The sequence below is a fragment of the Mauremys reevesii genome, unplaced genomic scaffold (genome assembly GCF_016161935.1).
Source record: "Mauremys reevesii isolate NIE-2019 unplaced genomic scaffold, ASM1616193v1 Contig37, whole genome shotgun sequence".
Lineage (NCBI taxonomy): Eukaryota > Metazoa > Chordata > Testudines > Geoemydidae > Mauremys > Mauremys reevesii.
Window position 1 is genome coordinate 348,486 of NW_024100848.1, and position 22,217 is coordinate 370,702.

The 22,217-nt window shown below is 44.5% G+C and overlaps 1 protein-coding gene across 1 annotated transcript in view; it reads left to right on the forward strand.

Annotated features, from left to right (window-relative positions):
- Nucleotides 1-22,217, forward strand: part of LOC120393921 (transmembrane protein 245-like) — a 142,514-nt gene that overhangs the window by 92,389 nt on the left and 27,908 nt on the right. The window lies entirely within an intron of this gene.

Here is a 22,217-nt window from a genome sequence, read left to right on the forward strand (position 1 = left end):
GGCCGGGGGTTTGGGGTGCAGGAGGGGGGTGGGGTGCAGGAGAGGGGCCGGGTGCAGAAGGGGGCTCAGGGGAGGTGGTGGGGGTGTGGGGTGCAGGAGGGGTTCGCGGTGCAGGCTCAGGCCTGGCACCACTTACCTGGAGCAGCTCTGGGGTGGTAGTGGTGCGCAGCAGGGCTAAGACAGGCTCCCTACCTGCCCTGGCCCTGCACCGCGCCGCTCCTGGAAGCAGCTGGCACCATGTCCCTGCGGCCTCTTGGGGGGGCGGGGGGAGGCAGAGGGCTCTGCATGCTGCCCTCCCCTGCAGATACTTCCTCCGAAGCTCCCATTGGCTGTAGTTCCCCGTTCCTGGCCAATGGGAGCTGCAGGGGGTGGTGCCTGGAGGTGAGGGCAGTGCACGGACCCCTCTGCGTCCCATCCCCCAGGGGCTGCAGGGATGTGGTGCCAGCCGCTTCCAGCAGCAGCGCGGGGCTCGCAGCGCCACAGGGATGCCAATCCCACGGGCCAGATCCAAAGCCCAGATGGACCAGATCTGGCCCGCAGGCTGTAGCTTGCCCACCCCTGTTCTGTGCTTAGAAACAGTTCTTGTTCTTCTCTTCTCTCCCACCCAGTTGGGAAATAGGGGAAACTGCCAATCTCATTTTATAAAGCTCCTATTTCTAGACCTGCAGAATCCTAAAAGGTTAGACCTTAATCCTATCACTGGTTTATATTTTCATATTGCCTATCCTGAACTTGGAGCCAGAATAGTTTGCGGGTAGAGGAGTGGGAATTCTACCATTTGGGGGAAAAGGAAGGAACGCTTATCTGACTCTTTTTCTTTAATAATAATAATAATAATAATAATAAATTTAAAAAAAACACATATGTTAGAAAATGATTAGGGAGTTAGAATACGTCCCAGATTGGAATGGTGGACAGAGTATAGGTTTGGCAATGAAAAGTTAATGCTAGATACAATTTAACATTAATATCAAGATCTATGCAAAGTACTTCCTTAGAAAGGAAAAAATCAAATGCTCAGCTGCAAAATGGGGAATAACTGGCTACGTGGTAGTACTGCCTCATATATAAGACACAGGAGATAGCTGTCCTGCTTTACTCAGCTCTGGTGAGGCCTACAGATAAAAGGGTTAGAAAATCCGTCCTATGAAGAAAGGTTAACAAAACTGGGTTCAGTCTTTTCTCAAGGAGACTTTATAAGCCTTCAGATAGATTAAGGGCTGTTATCAAGAGCTCTGTGACCAATTGTTCTCCAGGTCCAGTGAAGATAGGACTAAAAGTAATGAGCTTAATCTCTGTAGCAAGAGAGATTTAGGTTACGTATTAGGAAAAACTTTCTAACTTTAAGGGTAGTTATGTAACAGATTAGAATTCTAAGGGAGTTTGTGGAATCCCCATCACTGGAGGTTAAGAAATGGTTAGACAAATACCTGTCATGGATGGTCTAGATCAGTGGTCACCAACTAGCAGGTGGGGATCGACTGGTGGATCGTGGAATCTCTGACAGTCGACTGCCATCTCAGTCTAGGGTGCCAACCCTTCTGCAGCCATGCCTGCCTGTCCTGGCTCCACGTCGCTCCCGAAAGCAGCCAGCATGTTCCTGCAGCCCCTCAGGGGAGGGATCAGGGGGGTCTATGTACGCTGCCCTTGCCTGCAGGCACCGCCCCCCCCCCCAGCTCCCATTGGCCGAGAATGGGGAATTGCAGCCAATGGGAGCCGCAGGGGTGGTGCCTGCAATGCCTGGCCGGAGTCCGAACCCCTCCTGCACTCCAACCCCCTGCCCCAGCCCAGCACCCCCTCCTGCACCCAAACCCCCTCCCAGAGCCCGCACCCCTGCCCCAGCCCTCTCCCAGAGCCAGCACCCTGAACCCCTTCGTGCACCCCAACTCCCTTCCATAGCCCACACCCTGAACCTTCTCCTGCACCCCAACCCCCTGCCCCAGGCTCAGCCTGGAGCCCCTCCCACACTCTGAACCCCTTGGCCCTAGCCCAGAGCCTGCAAACCCTCCTGCACCCCAGTCGCCTGGGTGAGGATTGGGGAAAGCAAGAGATGGAGTGGGTGGGGCCTTGGAGAAGGGCGGGGCAAGGGTGTATGGGTTTGTGAGATTACTGTTGTTTGTTTCTACATTTTTCTTTGAGGTAGATCCTGGGTTGCACTTTAAATTCAAAACGTGATCTTGTGCTTAAAAAGGTTGGAGACCACTGGTTTAAATATACTTGGTCCTGCCTCAGATTCCAGGGGCTAGACTTGGTGATATCTGGAGATCCCTTCCAGCCATACAGTCTGACTCTATTATATTACCTCCACGTATGTGGATAGTGTGATGTGAAAAGGTTTTATTGGTATGAGTTTAGGAAGCCCAATTTACTTACATAAGCATGTTTTATGTAGGACATTTTTAAATGAGTATCTCTAACAACTTTTATATGCATAGATTGTAATCTTTCAGAATCCTTTTAACCTTGTTGAAAAACTTGGTTTGACTGTGTGTCCACTTATTTTGCTTACTGTTCTTTCTAAAATCTAGTATTGTCAGTTTTTCCAAAGTACATCTCCAAATAAAGGCATTGTTCTAAGTAGGGTAAAGTTATTGTAGGGAATTGTAAGCAAAACTGCTGAATACACAATTATGTTTTATATTGCATTCATTAAGGAAGTATTTTCAATAAATTAGTTTTATTTACCAAAATGATTTTTTCATTACAATATGCCTTTTAGACTTGTGTATTTATTAACACTAGTGCACATACTAAAATAGTGGTCTGATACATACTTTTAAAAAGCATCCGAAGAAGTGAGCTGTAGCTCACGAAAGCTCATGCTTAAATAAATTTGTTAGTCTTTAAGGTGCCACAAGTACTCCTGTTGTTTTTTTTTTTTTGCGGATACAGACTAACACAGCTGCTACTCTGAAACTTGTTTTTAGTGAAAGTTATTGCTTTGTTTTGTTTGAAGGGTTGGGGAGCTCTAGCTTTTTAAAGGTTCTTTTGATTCTAAATCTGATAGCCACAGCTGTGTGGAGTTACTAATGTTAGAGGTGATTTCTTTCTTTCCATTGCAGCTGTGGGTTGACAGCTGCTACTTTTTAAATAACTTAATGGCCGGAACAGAGCCAGAGACTTGTGATCACCTAGATCTCAGACACTGAGTGAGCTTGTGTCAAGGACTCTGGCCTGAGTGGGTTTTATTAATCTAAACAAACACTGACCTTGGAAGCATGATTGAAATCCTGGTGGTGCTTTTGTTGTGTATTTTTCAAAATATCTGTTTTGAATAATTGGGAGAAAATGAGGCCTACTGCCAGATTAACTTCAGCAGTTAATGGAGACAGTGAGAAGAGGAGAACAAGATCTTTTCCCATTTGTTTGCATAACTTTAAATCAAATGCTAATTCAGGGAAATTGTGTGGGTTCTCAATCACACTTGGGTAAAAAATAAGAGTGGCTATAAGGATTTCTTAGCTGAATTACTTCCTTAAGTTCCAGAGAAATGACTTTTACATCTATTTGTAGTTATGCTGTTCTGCCGCTGTCCCTTACTTCAACTGGGGGAGAAAAGCATAGAAAATAGATTTTGTGTATATAATTATTTATATTTCTTCCTGGGTCTAATATTTCACCCATGATGAAACAACTGAAAGCAGTTTCTGTAGGCTAGTGAGATTATATTAGAAATAAAAATATTTAAAGATGAAAAGAGCCTGATGAATAGGTCTTCACAGTTCTTAAAGACGACATCCCCACCCTATCCCGGCATTGCCCCTCTCCATCCCCAACCCCCAGGGAGAGGGAGGTATTTCTGATAGTCCTCTACTATCTTCTTTGCTTTCATTTGTGTAAATCATTCACAAACATTCTTGCCCAAAAGGGGGAACATAATCTTTTTGGTATAATGGATCAAATGTTTAATTAAACTCAAACTTTAAGTTCTACTAATGGTAAAGTACACAATAAAAAACATCTTATAACCATAAATAATTTTTTAAAAAGGAAAACGGGCATCCTTAGCATAAGGAGTAAATATGTCTTCTGAGCCTGCTATACAGGGATCCAAACAGTCTGTTCACTGGGACAATTATTGAAATGAACATGTTAGTTGTCATTCTGAGAACTCTGGAGAGCTGGTTTTGTTGGATTTAAATTATCTTTCCTAGCAAGACATCAGCTGCACTACCATCCAGAGGATGATTTTTCTTTCAAAATAACATGGAATTTTGCTGGGAATAAGGTAACTCTTTCTGCTTGTCTCTTCATATGCTCGTTTTCTAATGTAATAGGTCTGAGAAGTGCAATATATTAAGGCATTAGTAAGTGATAACTCTTAGGCTTTTGCAGTTTTCAAGTTTCATTCCCTATCATGTACATAAGACAGGATATCAGTAGTCCTGCCTCAGTTCCTCTTCCTTGGGCTTGCATGAGGAGTCCTTACAACTTCTTTCCATGTATACTAGGTCATATGAATATCCTGTTTGTGAATATTAGGTGTGAGGTTTTTCTGTAACTTCTGAGGCTCAGAATCTATATTCTGAAATCTATGGATATGGATATGTTGAACCTTGAGTTGGTTCTCTAAAGTTTTCAGTTTTCTCTTCAATAAAATTGTTTTTAGTAAGTAATTTTACAAGTTTGGATGTCTCTTTTGCAGTTTCCTTTATTTCATTAAGCTCAAATTTAGTATGCCCTATTCTCTACTCCTTTTGTGGAAACACTTGAAATTCAAAGGTTGACAGCTTCACAGAAACTCACTATTTCCTAGAAAGGAAACAGATTTTTATAGAGATTCCATTTTATGTGCAATGACAAGATAATGTCTTTCCAAAATATTCAGAATACCTTTTCACTTCAGCGAGTGGTTCAAAGATGAAAATTTTGTCAAATGCACTGTGCTACTACCCCTGGCTTGAGATGTCTGAGCCATCTGCTTTCCACTTATTTCCTCCTATTTTCTGCTTACCCCTACAGTTAGCCATCGGAGGCAGCTATTCCCCTCAATGATGGTGTCAAGGCTGATTCCCCACTCTGGCACTTCAAGTGCGGAAGGTGGGGGCCCACAAGGATTCTAAAAGTTAATACTGGCCACTCCAGGCATGTATTAAACTCCCAAGGTTACAGCTTTTCTCAGACCTTGGATGGGTAGATGCTGCCACCATCCAAGTGCAAAAACCCCTTTGAAAACCCAGGAAGGCGCACTTGAGAATTCCTTCCTGTGGGGTACCCTCAAATCCTTTTGCACTTCAATGCAGCATGGTCAGTCTGCAGGTGGAAATGCTGTCCCCAAATGTATGGGCGTAGTTTCTCCAGAGCATACACAATGGCGTAACATTCTTTTTCTGAGACTGACCAGTGGCTTTCCCTCTCAAAGTTTTTTTTTTTTTGCTGAGAAACACGACAGGATGGAATTGTTGATTTGGTCATTCCTGCATTAAAGCTGCTCTTACACCATGCTCGGACGCATCTGTGGTTACGATAAACAGTTGGCCAAAGTCTGGGGCTCTTAGTACAGGGTCAGATGTAAGGGCAACCTTAAGCTGGTTAACGGCTTTTTGACACTTTTCAGTCCACTGAATTGCATTTGGCTGTTGGCTTTTTTTTTTTTTTTTTTCCTGATTAGGTCTGTTAGTGGGGTGGCAATTTGGCTGCAGTGTGGTACGAATAGTCAGTAATACCAGGCCAAACCCAAGAAGGATTGGACTTGCTTCTTTGACTTGGGGACAGGCCAATTTTGGATAGCATTTACTTTAACCTGAGATCCCGGTGCCAGGGTGGAAGGATGCCCTTAACCCAGGCTGAGTTCTAACTGCAGAAGAAAGGAATTTCTTCCTAAAGACTAAGCGCTTGGAGGTGGAAGCACAGGAGAAGAGAGAGGTCCCTTGGGTGACCAAGTCATGGTCCAGAAAGTGCTCCAGGCCAATAAGATGGAAGCATCATGGGAGGGGCCATTTATGGTCCGAGAGCGCCTGGGAGCTGTTAATTACCTCATAGCATTCCTAGACCCTACCCTAAAACCTGAAGTATACCATGTTAATTCTCTAAATCCCTTTTATTCCTGAGAAATCAAGGTTCTCCAGTTTACAGCCCAGGAAAGAAATGATGCTGCGTGGCTTGAAGGAATCTGCCATGAAGGGAAAAACAGTGACGTAGAAGAGGTGAGCCTTTCCATGACCCTTGGGCATAAGCAGCAACAGCAAATCCAGGAGCTGTGCACCAGCTTCGCGCCAATGTTTTCAGCCACCCCAGGACGGACAGAACAGGAGTACCACTTCATTGACAGGTGATGCTCTCCCAATTAGAGCCCAACCCTACCAGATGGCTCCGCAAGCCAAAACGGCAATAGAAAGGGAGATCAAGGACATGTTACAGATGGCTGTAATCTGCCCCTCTGAGAGTGCTTGGGCATCTCCAGTGGTTCTGGTTCCCAAACCAGGTGGGGAAATCCACTTTTGTGTGGACTACCGTAAACTAAATGCTGTAACTCGCCCACAAAACTATCCAATGCCATGCACGGATGAGCTGTTGGAAAAACTGGGACATGCCCAATTCATCTCCACCTTAGACTTAACTAAGAGGTACTGACAAGTGCTGCTAGATGACCCAGCCAAGGAAAGGTCAGCCTTCCTCACCCATGTAGGGCTGTATGAATTTCATGTGTTCCCTTTCGGACTGCAAAATGCACCTTCCAGAGACCTTCTGGCTGGATTTGGGGAATTTGCAGTCGCTGACCTTGACGATGTGGCTATATTCTCAGATTCATGAGTAGAACACCTGGAACACTTCCAAGCTGTCTTCCAGCGCATAAGGGAGGCAGGATTAACCATTAAGGCCAAAAAATGTCAAATAGGCCTAAACAGGGTAACTTACCTTAAACACCAGGTGGGTTAAGGATACAGCTTTTCTCTGACCTTGGATGGGTAGATGTTGCCACCATCCAAGTGCAAAAACCCCTTTGAAAGCCCGGGAAGGCGCACTTGGGAATTCCTTCCTGTGGGGTACCCTCAAGCCCTTTCAACCCCTCTTCCAGGGAAAAGCTGAGAAAGAAAACAAAGGAAATCAGCTATTGCCACCAGCTAATTAAACATGTGCACAAACCTCTTGGGGACACACAAATCCAATCCTGTTCTTAAAAAAGGTAAATTTAATACAAATAATAATAATAAAAAAAGGATAGACAATGCATCTGGAATTTAGGATTTTTGCTAGGTTTTTAAAAAAAAAATTTTAAAAGGATTAAGGGTCAAGATAGCTTCTTGAGGTCCACTTTAAAGGTTACAAGCAAAACAAAAGCACCTGGGGTTAGCACAGAGGAGTCCACAAACCATAAAGAAATAAAAAGAAATAAACCTCACCTCATCTTTCTAGACGTTTTCTGATCTACTTACATATCTGGGGTTTTAAATTAGTAGTTTCTAGGTATGATCTGATGATTTTTCCATACCTCGCCCAAAGCTTCTTACAGCATTGCTGCTCTGTCCCCCTCTTCCAGGGAGAACAATAACAGACAAAGGTGAAGTTTTTTTCCCAATTTTAAAAGTTCTAGCCTGCCCATTGGCTCCTTTGGTCAGGTGCTCGTTCCCTTGCTTTTACCTATGGACTTTTTAACCCTTTACAGGTAAAGCAAGTAGAAAACAGCTAATAAGAGGGGTTTTATAGCTAACTGGCTGGCTGGGTGTCCATAAAAGGGAGCGCCCCCCCTTCATTTCTGACAGATGGACACTGAGAGTTTATTTCCTCTCTGTGAGAGGCACATCAACCAGAAATTTATTTTGTTCGTTTTCAAAACAGCTGTTAAAAGCAAGAGATGTTTGGTTAAAGCTCTTTCTCCTAGATAAGTCTAAGGTCTGCCTAAGACCCTTTAAAGCAGGCTCCTTCTGGGTCCAAGCAGTCCTTTGCAAAAAGTGCCTCCACAGTAACTGCCTGTGTCTCAGCTTCTAGGGCTCCTGTTTAGTCAAAGCCTTCTACTGATCATTTTGTCATTCCCTCCTCCCATCCACAAAGGGGGAGATTTCAGCACTTCTCATCCAAGGAGCATAGACACAGATCTCCATCTAAATTGAAAGAGACGTCTTCACTTTTGAAAAGAGGACAGCTGAAAGCCTCAACAAGGGTCCCTCTGGTGTCCGCAAAGACACCGAAGTTGGACCTCTGATGCTGACAAAGTCATTCTATCACGGTCTCGGATATAGAGTCTGAAGTATCACCTCATGGGTTTGCTCTCATGCTGATAGGGCTGTTGGTTCTGGTACTGATCGCTTCAGCACCACTTTTTTGGACCAACTTCTGTTGGTGAGACAGATGAGCCTTCACGGAGCTCTTCTTCACATCTGGGAAACTAACCCAAGTAAATTAGTTCCCAGGAAGTCAGGTTGGTGCTCCATTTTGAACTTAAGAGCTCTGAACACATTTGTCTGTCAGTGCATATTCAGAATGGTGACCCTGGCTAAAATAATCCATATCTTAGATCTTCTAGACTGGTTTGAAGCTCTCAATCTGCAGGATGTATATTTCTATTCCCCCCGCCCCCAGCACACAGGACATAATTGCATTTTGTAGTTGGGAAGGCACATTAACAGTCTGCAAACCCAAAAGTCTGGCTGACTTTGCGTTTGTTGTTTACAAGAATGGTTGAAGTCCACTCTACCGATCCGAACAGATGTCATATAGACATGGAAATACAGATTCCACAAGAAATCCTTTTATCCTTAAACTGGTGGGAAAACCCATATCAAGTATACCAGGGCATTTCCTTTTTTTCTACCTCCTCCAACAAAGACCCTAGTGACAAATGCCTCCGTTTTGGCTAGGTGCAGACCCCCCACCCCATCCCAATTACAAGTTTAGGATTTATGATTCTAAAAGGAGACTCGCTTTACATATCAGTATTCTAGAACTCAGAGTGGTTTCTTCCTTACATCCACAGCAAGAATCCAAGTAATAACAGACGATACCACAGTAATATTTTACAGTAGAACCTCAGTTACGAATACCAGAGTTATGAACTGTCAGCCACACATCTCATTTGGAACTACACAATCAGGCACCAGCAGACACACCAAAAAAGCAACTGCAGAACAGTACTGTGTTAAACATTAAACTACTAAAAAAAGGGAAAGTTTAAAAAAAAAAAAATGAACCAGGTAAGGAAACTGTTTCTGTGCTTGTTTCATTTAAATTAAGATGGTTAAAAGCATCAGTTTTCTTCTGCATAGTAAAGTTTCAAAGTTGTATTAAGCCAATGTTCACTTGTAAACTTTTGAAAGAACAACTTTTTCAAGGTGGTGGTAACTCTGAAGTTCTACTGTATATAAACAAATGGGGAGGAGCCAAATCTACTCCCACTTTGCAAAGAAACTATTATCTGGTGGAACTGGAGCATACAACATCAAATTGACAATTTCAGTCCTTCATCTACCAGGGCTACAGAATATGCTAGCAGACCACTTGAGCAAACAGTTTTCACAGAACCACAAATGATCAGTAAAAGACCCTGTCATCTAATCAGTAGGGATTTCCAGATATTGTCTTGTTTGCTACCCAAGAGAATGTGAAATTCAAAAACTTCTGTTCCACAGGGGGGTGGAGTCAGAGATCTTGAGTGGATGCATTCCACAAGCATCTGTGTCTATGTATCTGCCAATTCCTCTTGTTCCAGGAGCACTGAAGAAAAGCAAGAATCAGCACTGATAATCCTCTTAGGTCCAGCCTGGCCTAGGCAATATTGGTTTCTGGAACTGATAACACTTTCCATATGTTCTCCAATAACACTATCACTGCCTCTCGGGATAAAAGGAAGACTTTGCATCCAGATACAGCATCCCTGCATCAGTGGATGCTGTCAGGTTGACTGTCATGAAAAGGACTTGTTCTAGAGATGTGCAGAATATCTTAATACAAAGTTGAAAAGGTTCAACAAGATCTATTTATGCTAAGTGGAAAAGTTTGGCCATCTCAGGGCATTTTGTCTCCAACTCGCACTGTTTCTTCATATGCTCCTGTACAAATTATATTTAAGGATTCAGATCTCTCGATCAGTTAACTCCAGATTCACGTGACAGCAATATCTGCATGTCATCCACATATTCAAGACCATAACATTTTTTTCTCATCTAGCGGTGGTCAAGTTTCTCAGAGTTCTGACTCATGTATTTTCACCACTGGGGGAACCAGCCACCTCTCCCTGGAATATTGCCCTCAAGGGGTCAATGCAGTGGTGCCATTTTTCCTGTTGCGTCCTCTCTTACCAGTAATGGAATGTATCCATGCCTCCTTTACCCCCCCCCCCATTACTGCACAATTGGCTTAGCAGAGGGGCTGTGACTGGGGAGCAGGGCTGCAGCTGGGGCTCGTTCCCCACACCCTGTGGGAGCTTGGCCAGGCCCTATTGCGCCCTCCCCCTCCCCCCCCCGTTCCTCTGTGCCTTCCAGGTAGGGCACCCCACAGTTTGAGGGCCACTGGGTTAATGGGTCCTCCATTTGAACCCTCAGCTACCTGTTCTGTGTTGCATCTTTCTATGAAGATGGCTCTCAGTAACAATCATCACTTCAGAAATGAGTTGACCAGAACACTATATCAAAGGCAACTTATCAATAAATATTTACTCTTACAGATGATGAAAATGATGTGAATCTTGTAACTCACATGTAGCACACCACTTTCAGAAATCCAACAAAGCAGCTCTGTATTAAGGTCTCAGCAAGACTGTAGTTCTTTGTCTCAAACATTTAAACTTTTTTGTTTTTGCAAGAGAACTCTCTGGAAGTCAGATAACACCTTCATTTTAAATAAAAGCCTCAAGTGTCCAAATAGATCAGTTGTCTTCACTTAACTCGATATTCCTCTGGGTGTCTCAGCAATTCAACCTAACACAAAGAGGAACAGCTCTTCTTTAGTTGTATTCTCTTAAACCTAGGGTTAATCTGGCCCTGTAATCAGTGACACAAGCTAGCTCTGTTTTGTTAGTGTTTTAAGTAGGATTGAATTTACACATTTTCTATAGATGAACAGTGAATAAAGTTGGTTCAGCTCACATTTTTACTGCAGAACGGGAAGATAAAAGTGCTATTTGGCCGAAGGAGACCTGCAGTTCTGTTGGGGAATATGGAAATTCTCAACACGTTTTTTAGTATGTCAGCAGTAAAGTCTCTGGACAGAAAATAACTCAGTGAACAGCAGGGATAGACATGTTTCCCAATGTACAGACCTGTCTCGCACACAATTAAACTACATTAATATATATAGTACTAGGCTGTATATATTTTAGCACAGAATTTTCTCACCAGTCACTTTCTGTTTAGATGCAGTCCTTTGGTGCCTCAGTTATGACTTAGGGTACATCTATACTACCCGCCGGATCGGCGGATAGTGTTCGATGCATCGGGGATCAATTTATTGCGTCTCGTCTGGATGCAATAAATCGATCCGCTAATCGACGCCTGTACTCCACCTCGGCAGGAGGAGTAAGCGGAGTCGACGGGGAAGCTGCGGCAGTCGACTCGCCGCCGGGAGGGCGGCCAGGTAAGTTGAACTAAGATACTTAGACTTCAGCTACTCAAATAGCGTAGCTGAAGTTGTGTATCTTAGTTCGAACCCCCCCACTAGTGTAGCCCAGGCCTTAAAAGTTTAATTTTTGCATATTTTTAAATTAAGAAATCACTAAGTGCCTTGTAAAATGCAAAGAATGGCTTAACAGGTTGTCTTCAGTGGCCTCCCTCTTCTTTTGTTGACCCACAATTGAAGCCTTACATTGCTTCCCCACTAGTGGCTAAGGTGATTCTGAAATTTTCCAAAACAAATGCTCAAGCTTACTTAAGATCTACTAATGGACAAAGGGGAACACATGTCTTGATGTTGCATGTAATGTTGGAACTATTCTGTTTGTGGGAGGAGGGGGGCAAGTCAGTTATATTGAATATAGTATTTATCTTGTGATTCCTGGCATTACTTTGCACAATACATGTTCTCTTTTTTCAAAATTTAATTGCACTTTCTTATAAATGGAATTGTTGGAGTATGATGCTCTAATGACATGCATTTTCACTTAATATTAATTAAATGAGCTGTATGTCTGTGTATCATTTAGTTCAACTAACTCCCTTCTGTCACTCCTGCTTCTCCAAGGTAGGATAGGGTCCTCAAATGCTGCTGCATTGTTGCTCCTTAGGAAAGGGAAGCTCCTGCTGCCATTCCAAATAGGGGAAGAGGCCGTGGTGTGAGTGTGGTGCTATGCAGACTGGGCTAAAATTGTCCTGTGTGATAGTGCACCTAGGGCTTCAGACTGTAATCCAGTCCTGCACACTTTGCGTTCCAGGTGGGAAGGAGTTCTGCCGGCAGCTCATCAGTTCAGCTCTGTGCTGCCCTATTATATTCTCATGGCTCGCTTTCAGAAATAAGCAAGGGCAGTCCTAATCATCCAGGAGAACTCTTGTCCAGCTTTCTGACTCTCCCTTTTGTGAGTAGCAGTGTGGCTTATGTGGTGAAAGCAGCACAGAAAGAGGTGCCCTCCCAGTGTGATGCTCTGGCAAAACGAGGCTAATGCGATCCTTGGATGTATAAATGAAGGAATAGTGAAGAGAAGTGGGGAGTTGATTTTATCTTTGAGTATAGTATTGGTAATATCAATGCTGGAATACTGCACCCAGTTCTGGTGTCCACATTTGAAAAAGGATGTTGAAAAACTGGAGACGGTGTAAAAAGGAGCCACACAAATTATTTGAGATCTGGAAAAAATACCTTATAGCTACCGTAAAAATCCCCAAATTTATCCATTCCTTCCACATGTGGTGCTGCCCTCATCTTCTCCATAAATCTTCACCCTTAACTTGTAGTTTTTGCCACCTAATCTTTTGGTGTTACCCTCTTTCATTTTCTCTTTATGTTCTAAGACGCCTATCTAAAGTGAGTGTTCTATGTTGACGAGTAAGACTTTCCTGCAATCATCTTGCGGTCCTTTATATCTTTTGTTTTTTTTTCTAGGAAACGTGAAAAATAGTCAGTTTGGCTCCCACTCTTGTTGGTAATAAGCTGTTTATCTCTTTTTGTAAAGAATGTGTTGGATACTACTAGGTCATGAGCTTATATCAGGTGCAATATGCTTTCTCTTTTGTCATGTAAAGTTCTGTAGCCCTGGCCACTGTGTTGTCTGCTATATCCATGCCTGTCCCTTCCAGCATGTCCATTTAAGTTGGTGCCAATAATTATTTCCTCATTTTCTGGAACTTGCTGAAGAGCATTGTCCGATGTCTTCCAGAGAGTTGGTTTCTCATCCTCAGCACAGCCAGATTAGGAAGCATTTAGTAACCCACCTTCAAAACCAGCTTGACCATCGTTAACCTCTCACGGATTCTATTTGTCACCACTCTTTCCTTTATTTTACTATTGAGATATGGCTACTCTGTTTCTTGAGTTGAAGGCCCCACAGTAAATAATTTTGTATTCTTCTCCAATCTCTTTTGCCTTTTCCACTTTCCATTTTGTTTCCCAGATACATGCTGTCTGTACCTTCTGCCTGATTGCCTTCTATGATGAGATAACGGGCTCTGTGGATATGGGAAAAGCGATGGATGTGATATATCTTGATTTTAGCAAAGCTTTTGATACAGTCTCCCACAGTGTTCTTGCCAGCAAGTTAAAAAAGTATGGCTTGGATGAATGGACTATAAAGTGAATAGAAAGCTGGCTAGATTGTTGGGCTCAACGGGTAGTGATCAACGGCTCAATGTCTAGTTGCTAGCCGATATCAAGCGGAGTTCCCCAGGGATCGATCCTGGGGCTGGTTTTGTTTAAAATCTTTATCAATGATCTGGATGATGGGATTTATTGCATCCTCAGCAAGTTCGCAGATTACACTAAACTCGGGGGAGAGGTAGAGACGCTGGAGGGTAGGGATAGGGTCCAGAGTGTTATAGACAAATTAGAAGATTGAGCCAAAAGAAATCTGGTGAGGTTCAACAAGGACAAGTGCAGAGTCCTGCACTTAAGAAGGAAGAATCCCATGCACCGCTACAGGCTGGGAACTGACTGACTAAGCAGCAGTTCTGCAGAAAAGGACCTGGGGGATTACAGTGGACAAGAAGCTGGATATGAGTCGGCAGTGTGCCCTTGTTGCCAAAAAGGGCAATGACATATTGGGCTGTATTAATAGGCGCATTGCCAGCAAATCGAGGGAAGTGATTATTCCCCTCCGATTGGGCATTGGTGAGGCCACACCTGGAGTATTATGTCCAGTTTTGCCCCCCCCCCTACAGAAGAGATGTGGACAAATTGGAGAGAGTCCAGTGGAGGGCATCGAAAATGATTAGAGGGCTGGGGCACATGACGACTTATGAGGAGAGGTTGAGGGAACTGGGGTTATTTAGTCTGCAGAAGAGAAGAGTGAGGTGGGATTTGATAGCAGCCTTCAACTACCTGAATGGGGATTCCAAAAAGGATGGAGTTCGGCTGTTCTCAGTGGTACCAGATGACAGAACAAGGAGCAATGGCCTCAAGTTGCAATGGGGGAGGTCTAGGTTGGATATTAGGAAACACTATTTCACTAGGAGGGTGGTGAAGCACTGGAATGGGTTACCTAGGGAGGTGGTGAAATCTCCATCCTTAGAGGTTTTTAAGGCCCAGCTTGACAGAGCCCTGGCTGGGATGATTTAGTTGATGTCGGTCCAGCTTTGAGCAGGGGATTGAACTAGATGACCTCCTGAGGTCTCTTCCAACCCTAATCTGCTATGATTCTACCTTCCTCCTCTTCAGTGTTTCCTAGCCCCATGCTACAGCCAGTTACTGGACCATCATTCCAATGTACCAGTCTGATCTTCGATTTCTGGACTAACTTCATTAACTGCATGCTTCTGAAGTTACACTGTAGCCCTCACCTACAACACTTGGCCGGGGCACCGTGCATCATTTCTAGAGAATACTCTCCCATTGTCTTGATTTATTTGAGGACTCATAGTGTCAGTTTATGGCAAATTTTTACATCTGGCTGCCAACCTGGCGCAAGCCCGCCTCCTTTTTCTTGGTACTGGCTTGGTACCAGCAATGATGACAGATATATTGGAGAGTGCTAAACTAGTTGTGGGTGAATCAAAAGAGAAAGCCTTTATTCAAAAAGCAACTTGGTGTTGAAGTGATAAAAGATGAGAGAAAAAAATTATGGTAGTAGGAGCAAACGAGGTGGAGGAATAGTTACAAAAATGTAGTTACAAAAGCAAATGTAGTTACAAAAGCGAAAGCAAAGGTTTTGGAGAAATTTTATGTAAGACTTAGAACAAAGGCCGGGGGGAAAGGGAATGTATAGACTGGTGAAAGGACAAGACAGAAGTACCAAAGATATATAAAGGAAGTGAGGTTCATCAAAGATGAAGCTGGTATGGTATTGATTGTTGATAGTCATATAAAGGATTGATGGAAAAGGCATTTTGAACAGCTTTTAAAAGAATAAAATCCAAGAAAGTAATGCTATTTTATGCTCTACTACACCAAAGTTCATCATTCTGTCAGACCAGATGAAGTGGCAAATGCTCTAAAAGAAATGGAAAATAAGGCTGAGGCCCAAACAGAATCGCTATTGAGGCATGGAAAAAGCTTGGAATAGAAGATATCCCTCTGCTGGCATTCTTGTTCAGCTCCATCATGTGATGGGAAAAGATACTAAACATGTGGAGGAAAAGGACCTTGGTGCCAAGATACAAGGAAAAAGGTGGTTGCTATTGATCTGGAAAAGACCTTTGACAGAGTTCCAAGACAAGTCATCTGGCGGTGTACGAGGGAGAATATGGTACCAGAACTTTGTGTGGATTGGTCAAGCCACATATGTAGGTGCTATGTCAATATTCAGAACTTCTGGTGGTGAAACAGATAAACTCTTGGTAAAGGTAGAAGTGTGTCAGGGATCAACACTGAGTTCTTCCTTGTTTATCCTTGTCCTGGATACCCTCTCAAGGAATATACAGAAGGAGGCATCTTGATGCATGCTTGTCATAGGGTCTCACCCCCACTTTGAGCTTGTGGGTTCAAAGATGGGGACCCGCAGGTATTCTTCCCCCACCCTAACCCTTAGGGTAGGATTCCTTCTCGCTGCCATGTGTGCCAGGCCTTAACTGACATTTTTACCAGGGTGGGTTGGCCCTCTGAAATTCTTACAGATTCGGGAACAAATTTCCTATCAGGGACCATGAAAGACCTGTGGGAAACTCATGGGGTGCATCATTTGGTTGCCACCCCGTACCACCACCAAACTAATGGCCTAGTGGAAAGGTTTAATGGAACATTGGGGGCCATGATCCGCAAATTCGTCAATGAACACTCCAATAATTGGGATCTAGTGTTACAACAGTTGCTGTTTGCCTACAGGGCTGTTCCACATCCCAGTTTAGGATTCTCACCATTCGAGCTGGTGTATGGCCATGAGGTTAAGGGGCCATTACAGCTGATAAAGCAGCAATGGGAGGGGTTTACACCTCCTCCAGGGACTAACATTCTGGACTTTGTAAGCAACCTTCAAAACACCCTCCGAGACTCTTGGGCCCTCGCTCGAGAGAACTTAAGAGATGCTCAAGCGGAGCAAAAGGTCTGGTATGATCGACATGCCAAGGAGCGGTCCTTCAAGGTAGGAGACCAGGTCATGGTCTTGAAGGCGCAACAGGCCCATAAGATGGAAGCATCCTGGGAAGGACCATACATGGTCCAGGAGCGCCTGGGAGCTGTTAACTACCTCATAACATTCCCTGATTCCTCTTTAAAGCCTAAAGTGTTTCATGTTAACTCTCTAAAGCCCTTTTATCCCAGAGAATTACAGGTCTGTCACTTTACAGTTCAGGAAGGAGATGATACCGAGTGGCCTGAAGGTGTCTACTACAAAGGTAAAAGAAATGGTGGTGTGGAAGAGGTGACCCTCTCCACAACCCTGCAACGTCTGCAGCGGCAATAGATCAAGGAGCTGTGCACTCACTTCGCGCCCTTGTTCTCAGCCAACCCAGGACGGACTGAGCAAACCTGCCACTCCATTGACACAGGTAATGCTCACCCGATTAGGACCCCACCCTACCGGGTGTCACCTCATGCCAAAGTTGCTATTAAACAGGAGATTGACAACATGTTGGAGATGGGTATCATCCGCCCTTCTACCAGTGCATGGGCATCTCCAGTGGTTCTGGTTCCCAAACCAGATGGGGAAATACGCTTTTGTGTGGACTACCGTAAGCTAAATGCTGTAACTCGTCCAGACAACTATCCAATGCCACGCACTGATGAGCTATTGGAAAAGTTGGGACGTGCCCAGTTCATCTCTACCATTGACTTAACCAAGGGGTACTGGCAAGTACCACTGGATGAACCCGCCAGGGAAAAATCTGCCTTCATCACCCATGCAGGGGTGTATGAATTTAATGTGCTTCCATTCGGACTGCGGAATGCACCTGCCACCTTCCAAAGGCTGGTGGATGGTCTACTAGCGGGATTGGGAGACTGTGCAGTTGCATACCTCGATGATGTGGCCATTTTTTCTGATTCATGGCCCGAACACCTAGAACATTTGAAAATGGTTTTTGAGCGCATCAAGCAGGCAGGACTAACTGTTAAGGCCAAAAAGTGTCAAATAGGCCAAAACAGAGTGACTTACCTAGGACACCAGGTGGGTCAAGGAACCATCAACCCCCTACAGGCCAAGGTGGAGGCTATCCAACAGTGGCCTGTCCCAAGATCAAAGAAACAGGTCCAATCCTTCTTAGGGTTGGCCGGATATTACAGGCGATTTGTACCACACTACAGCCAAATCGCTGCTCCACTAACTGATCTGACCAGAAAAACCCAGCCAAATGCAGTTAAGTGGACTGATGAGTGTCAGGAAGCCTTTATCCAGCTTAAGGTGATGTTCATGTCGGACCCTGTATTAAGGGCCCCGGACTTTGACAAATCCTTCCTAGTTACCACCGATGCATCTGAACGTGGGGTAGGAGCGGTACTAATGCAGGAAGGACCGGATCACAACTTCCATCCTGTCTTATTTCTCAGCAAGAAACTGTCTGAGAGGGAAAGCCACTGGTCCATCAGTGAAAAAGAATGTTACGCCATTGTATATGCCCTGGAAAAGCTACGCCCATACGTTTGGGGCCGGCAGTTCCAGCTACAAACTGACCATGCTGCGCTACAGTGGCTTCACACCAACAAGGGAAACAACAAGAAACTTCTCCGCTGGAGCTTAGCTCTCCAAGACTTTGACTTTGACATTCAACACATTTCAGGAGCTTCCAACAAAGTTGCTGATGCACTCTCTCGTGAAAGTTTCCCAGAATCAAGTGGCTAAAAACTGTTCTTAATATGTTTTCATGCTTAGTAGTCGATGTAATAGTGCATGTGTTTTATTACTCTGGTTGTTTTACAGTTCTAGGAAGAAATCGCCGCCAGTGGATCCCACTGTGACGATTTGGGGGGGCGTGTCATGAATAGTTAGTAAAGGGTTAAAGCATAGTACCTGGTGGGCACCTGACCTGAAGACCAATCAGGGAAGAGAATTTGAAACTCCTAGGAGGGAACTTTGTCTCTCTGTTTGGGGGGGTCTTTGTCTTTGGCCGTTTGGAGTTCAAGAGACCAGACGAGTTAATCAAGTCCCTACAAGTTCCACCTTTCTGAACTAATTTCTTCTAGTCAAGATAGTGAGTATTAGAAAGATACTTTGTGTCCTTATCTAATAATCCTATGTTTGCAATTCTGTGTGTTTGTTATTGATTATTCTTAATTCTGCTTGTACTGGTTGTACTGAGAAAGAGAGAGGATTCTCTCCAGAACTTAGCAAGGTTATACCCTATGAGTGTCCAGCTTGGACTCATAGAGATTCTGTATTTTCTTTTTGTTCTCTTAATAAATTCTTTTCTTTTCTTTGGACTTGGTTAATTCCTTCCCTTGGGGAAATTCAGGGGAAGGGGAGGGGGAAGTGGGCTGCTTCCCTGTGTGTAGAGATTCAAGGCGTTTGAATCCAGGTATCTCTCTTCAGAGCAGGCTGGAGAAAGGGAAGAGAGGGGAGGGGGAAGGTTCCTCCTCTGTGAATTGATCTGTGTTCCCAGGGAGTGTCTTTGAAGGGAGACAGGGGGGAAACAGGGGTGTCCCGGCCCACGAAGTTGACCGGGTGGTGGCAGCCGAAGGGGAGACCTACCCTAGGATTTTGGGGTGGGGGAAGACATGCTGGTCCTCACTTTGAAACCCCCCAGTTTCAAGTGAGGGTTCAGACCAGGACAATGCTGTTGCAGATACCATTCTGTGCAGTGAGGAGAAAGATAGGTAGTCTAGAACAGGGGTCTCAAACATGCGGCCCTCGGAGCTCTTCCCTGCGGCCCGTGGAGCTCCCCCAGTTACTTCCTGTCGCCGCCAAACTCCCCTCACCCCCGCCCCCCTCCCCGAGTTATTTTCCCGGGTCTCTCCCCTGGCCCCACCTGCTGCCCCCACGCGCCTCCCCCCAGTGTCTCCCGGCCCCCACTTGCTGCCCCCTCACCGCCCGGGAGCTCACGCTGACTCCACTCCTCCGCTATGCCGGCTTCCGGCATCACCTGCTGCCGCAGGGTCCTAGCGCCCCCCTGCATTAGTGCCAGGGCAGGCTGCCCTTCCCCTGCCCTTCTGCCCTAGTCCTGAGACTCTCCAATGCCCTGAGCCTCTCCAATGCCTCAAACCCCTCACCCTCAGCCCCACAGCCCTCACCCCTGCACCCCCTCCTATCCCCAAACTCCGTCCCAAAGCCTGCACCCCTGCCGCAGCCTGGAGCCTGCACCGAGCACAGAGCCTGCACTCCAGACCCCCTCCCGCACCCAAACTCCAGCCCAGGGCCTGTACTCCAGACCCCCTCCCCCACCCAAACTCCCTCCCAGAGCCTTAGGCAGTAAATCTAAGTGCGTGTTTTGTCCTTTGAGTGAGGTGCATTACTGAGTGTATATATTTATTAAAACTGCTTGGAAATGACTTCGTCAAAAAAAAGAACACTCATGGAAGAAAAGAGAGTTTTCCAAGACAAATGGGAGAATTTATATTTTTTCACAGAGGTAAAAGATAAAATTCAATGCCTTATTTGTCAGCAAACGATTGCTGTTCCCAAGGAGTAGAACGTGCGTCGGCACTATGACACGATGCACCGTGAAAAATATGATGTATTCACCGGAAAAATCCGAGAGGAAAAAGTTCAGCAACTTAAAGCAGCATTTGCCAAGCAAAGAAATTTATTTTCAGGGATTAACAAGTCTAGCGAAGATTCAGTAAGAGCAAGTTTTGTGATAAGCGAAATGATAGCTAAATCATCGCGACCTTTTACAGAAGGCTTATTCATAAAAGAATGTCTTATGAAGGCCAGTGAAATTTTATGTCCTGATAGGAAGAAAGTTTTTGAAGGCATAAGCTTGTCTGCAAATACAGTTGCCTGCAGGATAACGGATTTAGCTGATAATGTGCAAAAACAATTGATTCAAATGGCAAAAGACTTTGAAGTATTTTCAATTGCTCTTGATGAGAGTACAGATGTATCAGATACCGCACAGTGTGCAGTGTTCATTAGAGGTGTGGACTGGAATTTGAATATAACTGAAGAATTGCTAGACTTAATGCCACTGAAGGGTACCACAACGGGACGTGACATATTTCAAGGATTGGAAGAGTGCATTGAAAAAGCTGCGCTGCCATGGAACAAACTCGTATCTTTGGCTACGGACGGTGCGCCATCAATGTGCTCTGAAAACATTGGTGTGGTTGGATTATTGAAGACCAAACTGAACAGCCTCAATATACCAGGAATTAGCTTCACCAGTATACATTGTATTTTGCACCAAGAAGCCCTGTGTAGTAAAAGTCTACAAATGAAAGAAGTTATGGATGTAGTTGTTAAAACTGTTAATTTTACACGTGCACGAGGGCTGAATCACAGACAGTTCACTTCTTTTCTAGCAAGTATGGACAGTGAATATGGGGAACTTCTGTATCACACTCAAGTTAGATGGCTGAGTCGTGGAAATGTTTTGAAGCGTTTTTTTGCACTTAAAGAGGAGATTGATTCCTTCATGAAAATGAAAAACAAGGAGGTTCCACAGCTTGCTGATTCCACTTTTATCTGCAACCTTGCTTTTCTAACAGATGTAACTGATCACCTGAATGCACTGAACTTGAAACTTCAGGGTAGAAAACAGGTGATAACACAGATGTATGACAGTATTAAGTCATTCAAAGTCAAGCTTACTTTATGGAAACAGCTGACTGCTGGCAATTTGGTCCATTTCTCAACTCTGAATTCCTTAGGAAAAGTTGAACCCAAATCCTTGAAAGAATATGCAGAGATCATTTCTAACTTACACAAACAGTTTGATGTGCGGTTTAAAGATTTCAAGGCACTTGAACCACATTTTCAACTTTTTTCCGCACCATTTGCTGTTGAAATTGACAATGTTGCAGAGGAAATGCAGATGGAGTTAGTGGAGCTTCAGTGTGACACGATTTTGAAGCAGAAGTATACAGATGTTGGAATTCCAGAATTCTACAGGTTTCTTTCACAAGAAAGATTTCCCATGTTATTCTCTGCTTCTGCAAGGATAATGGCAATGTTTGGAAGTACATATATATGTAAACAGTTTTTCTCTTCCATGAAGATTAACAAATCTGTGTTAAGGTCAAGGCTCACTGATGAACATTTGCAAGCAACACTGAGATTGGTTTCGTCTCAGGATATCAAACCTAATATTGATGCTCTGGTTGATGCAAAACGCTGCCAGCTAAGTGACCAAAAATGAAATGACTGTCAAAATTAGCACTGACGTTTCACATTACAGTTAAAGAAGTTAATAAAGTTAATAAATTGACTTTTAATAGCATACTATATTTTAATACTATACTACTATATTACTCTTCATTTTTTTTTCTGCCTACCTCCAGGTGCTTCCCGCCGCCAAACAGCTGTTGGTGGCGCTTAGCACTTTCCAGGAGGGAGGGGGGAGGAGCGGGGAGCCGCGCGCTTAGGGGAGGAGGTGGAGAAGAGACAGGGCAGGGGCGGGGCCTCATGGAAGGGGTGGATTGGGGGTGGGGCCAGGGGCAGCAAGGGGGCGTGTCAGTGATGCGGCCCTCGGGCCAATGCACTAGTCCTCATGCGGCCCTCGGGGTCATTTGAGTTTGAGACCCCTGGTCTAGAAGAAGATTTTGATAACTGGAGAGAGATGTTGGAGAGACATGAGCTCAAAATAAGCAGAGGAAAAACAGAGTATATGGTATGCAAC